This window comes from Neomonachus schauinslandi, chromosome 1 (assembly GCF_002201575.2).
Source record: "Neomonachus schauinslandi chromosome 1, ASM220157v2, whole genome shotgun sequence".
NCBI lineage: Eukaryota > Metazoa > Chordata > Mammalia > Carnivora > Phocidae > Neomonachus > Neomonachus schauinslandi.
Window position 1 is genome coordinate 188,618,119 of NC_058403.1, and position 4,154 is coordinate 188,622,272.

Consider the following 4,154-nt stretch of genomic DNA (forward strand, 5'->3'; position numbering starts at 1 on the left):
TTTCATAGAAGGACCACCTGTGGGGAGCCTTTTAAGCTCCTTGGATATTAACAATTCCTGAAGGGCAAAGGGTGAGGAGCCATCAGCAAAGATCAGGAAAGGCTGCAGAAAGACCAGGATCACTTTGGAAACCCAGCTGGATACACAGCTTTTTGGTACAAGTAGACCCAAAGGAATCCCCAGCTTTGAGACTGAAGGTCTGGGTCTCATGCCGAGGTATACAAGTGTGTGCAAATAGAGTGGACACACAAACACACCCACTCCCACCTTTTAAAACAATGCCAAAGCTCCAAAGTCTTCACTGTCAACCCGTGTTTATTCACTCATCCAGCAAATATTTGTCTACCCTGGGCCTGACCCTAGTTTGGGAACGGGACTGTATTGGTGACCAAGAGCGACACAGTCCTTACTTTCATTGGTGATTTACACAAAAACCAAGAGTTAAAGAAAAAATACCCACCACTATAGTGAGTGTGCCAAGGGTGTGGTGTCTTATTCTAACACAGTCAATGTGTGGTTTTTCCACACCAACCACCAATTCCCCAACACCAATTGGGTGTTCAACAATTCAGTTCAGTTCTGACACCAGCTCTTGGGGTTAGTGTAGATCCCACAGGCTTAAGGATCAGTCCCACGAGAACTGCCCCCACCTCAGACCACAGCTGCACAACCCAGGGGCCACCTCTACCTCCGACATACCGGCTATAAATTCAGGGGTTCCCACAACCCCCACCCTGGGTTCAATAATAGGCTAGAATGACTCACAGAACTCAGGAAAGCACTTTACTTACGTTTATCGGTTGACTATAAAGGATACAACTTGGGAAGAGCCAACTGGAAGGGATGCAGAGGACAAGGTCTTGGGTCGGGGGAGGGACTAGAGGCAACATGGAGCTTCCCATGCTGCCCTCCCACCAGCACCTCCCTGTTTGCCAACTCTCCCCAAACCCCGTTGTTGAGGGATTTTTCCCAAGGTTTCACTACATAGGCATAACTGATTAAATCACTGGCCACTGGTGATTAGCTCAAACTGCAGCCCCTCTCCCCTCCCTGGAGGTTGGGTGGCGAGGGCGTACCGGGGAGAACTGAGATTTCCAACCGCTCTAATTAAGGCTTGATCTTTCCAGCAAGCAGTCCCCATCCTGAAGCTATCTACGGGCCCCCGGCCATAGATAAAAAAGGATATAGTCTTACCTCTCAGGAGCTTGCAAGGGTTCTTAGGGGTCCTGTGCCAGGAACTGGGGACAAAGACCAAATAGATGAGTTTTGTAATATACCACAAGGGACCAAAACTTGGAGCTAAGAAAGCAGGTCCTGGAGCTTCTGATCCAGACTGCAATGAATTCCCAAAACAGTGTGGTGAGATGAAAAGATAAAAAGGATCTGGACAGGTAGGGCCTGGGAGGCCTGGGAACAGCGGGGGCAGGAAGAGAGGGCAAGAAGTTTTAAGTTCCAAAAAGTTATAAATTCATTAGAAGTGATTGTGAGTATCCCATCCAGGTTTTCCTGCTCATTCCTCCTGTGATGATTGTCTCCCCAGAAGCCCCCAACCCCAGCCTGGATGCTTCCCAGGGTCAGAGGTTTTTCTTTTGTTTTTTGCTTCCTGCTTAACAATATGGATTGATAACAAAGCAAATCAATGCTCCCCATACAACCTAAACCCTCACACACCTGCCCATAAATACCTCCCCAGCAGACTGCCAATGAGAATCCGAAATGCCACCATTAAATGTCCCTCTGGGGAATTACGAAACTCTGTCATGGGGCACTCAGAAAACAGTCATAATCTCGTTACAAATACCAGGTGCTTCACAGTTTACCGAGAGCTTTCCTCTATAGCCCGTGAATTACAGACAAGAGAAGGGAAGCTCAGAGAGGCGAAGTAACTCTGAGTCACATCTGGAAGGTCTGAGCCTGGGGCCTCTGGACACCAGGTGGGGGCTGTGGTGTTTGCTCGTGCTCAGGGAACCGGGTAAGCATGTTCTGGGGACCTGGGTCAGGCCCAGACAGGCGGAGAGAGGAAGAGCCAGGCGAGTCTCAGCAGCTGACACTCCCAAAGCAGTACCCCCCAACCCCACCCCCAACCCCGGGAAGGCCTGGGCACTGGCCCAGCAGGTCACACCCACTTGAGGGAGAAGGGGCGCACGAGAGAAAAGCAGGGAGCTCAGCCAGGGGCACCTGAGAGCTGAGAGCCTGCCAGGCACTGCCTTCAATTTTCCGTGTTGTTCCAGCCCATTCGAGGGGAGGAGAAATGGGCTGGGCCACCCACAAGAAACCTAGCTCGCAGCCCCAGAGGCCTACAGGCAGACACCACACCGGTGGGACAGGTGAGCTGAGCCCGGGGACAGGGGAGGGAGTGGGAGGCCGCTGAGGACCGCACCACCTCAGGCCTGACCCTCCCCGTGCTCCTAACGACCCTGAGCACTGCTTTCTTTCATTGCATGTCATTTCAACCCCTATTTACCAGACCCTGCCCGTGGGCCAGGCCCTGTGCTAAGTGTTAGCATAACTTGACAAAGGCCCCTGCGCCCTTGGAGTTTACCCTGTAGTTGGGGAGACAGCAATAAACAAGAACGTAAGTGAGTAAATTATCTTGTACGTTAGGACAAAAAGTAGAGCAGAGTGAGGGGGATTAGGAAGGCCAGGGGAGGGGCGCTTGGGGTTTTAAAGAGGGCAGTCAGGTGGGCCTCACTGAGAAGGTGATACTGAGCAGCAAAGACTTGAAGGAGGTAAGGAGGGAGCCAAGAGGACACCCGGGGAAAGAGTGTTCCAGAAGAAGAGTTTGAGTCAGAGGATACAACCTGGCAGAGGTGGGGTGCGGGGGAGGTCTGGCACGTCCAGGCACAGCAAACAGGCAGCAGCAGTCGGGGGGAGTGGGGCAGGAAGACAGGAGGCCAGCTAGGTGGCCTTGCAGGGGTCCAGGGGGCAGACAAGAGGGGGTCCTTAAACGTGCCAGGCCCCTTGTCAGCACCCCCATGGCCCTGCCACCCACTCAGGAGGTATTGGTTTGCAAGCCTGCATAGAAACCCCACTCGCCGCTTGCAGCTACACGACCTTACGGAGTCTCCTTCCTTCCATTCCTGGGCTCCCCGTAAAACGGATAGTAAGAGTAGATATCTGTAGGGCCGCGGTGGCTGCCGGCGGGAAAAACAGACCGCGTGCCTCCTGACAGCTAGATGCGTGGGATCCAAGGGACGGTGGTGCTGGCCACCCAGGCACTTGGGAGGGGCACGTTCGAGCAAATAAGGCATTGCTCCTATTGTCTACTCTAACAGCACCCAGTGGGGCAGCAAAAGGGCACTCTGTTCCTGGGGTGGGGGGTGCTGCTGTCAGGAAGGCTCCTTGGAGGAGGTGTCCCTGGAGGCTGGGTCTCACTAGGAACGTGGGGGGAAAGCCACAGAGGCAAAAGGGAGGAGGAGAGGGAGGGGAGGCCCCAACCTGGTGCTGGAGTAGCTGATCCAGGGCAAGGGGCAGGTGGGCAGGCGGCGGTGGATGGTCGGGAGCATGGACTCTCTCCCACAAACAGTGGGCACCAGGGGGCAAATTCCAAGCCGGGGCGGGGACACAATGTGACTGCAGTTGAAGGGCTCAGCCTGGCAGCCAGGAGAACAGACAAGTGAGACACTGAGGCCCAGTGAGAGATGGTGGTGGCCCGGGAACAGACATGGGGATGGAACAAATGGATTTGAGATACTCAACAAATAGACGAGGCAACCTGGTAGTTGCCTTGCTGTGGGGAAACAGGGGCTTCTGAGAGTCTGAGGGTTTGCTGAAGGACACGGGTCCACTCTGGCTGCAGGGGGGCACACAGGGGTCCCAGGGGGAACACTGCCCAGGCCAGAAGCAAGCTTCCTCCCCCCAGCTCTGCGGTACCCCTCAAGGCTCACAGAAATGGGCTGAATGAGCCCAGGACTCAGGGGACCAGGTGAATGGGACCACAGGTCCCTACAGTGAGGCCCCCTGGCAGGGCCGTAACATGAGAAAGCATGTGCTCTGTGGTCGGACCCTGGCCACCTCCTGGCCACCTCCAGCTGTGTGGCTAGAGGCCAGACATGCTCAAGGTCACCAGATATTTTTGCATGTGTGACTTGAATTGACTTTGTGAGAATTTCCCCAGGTAACCCTTGTAAGACAGATTGCAGTGGACAGAGCTC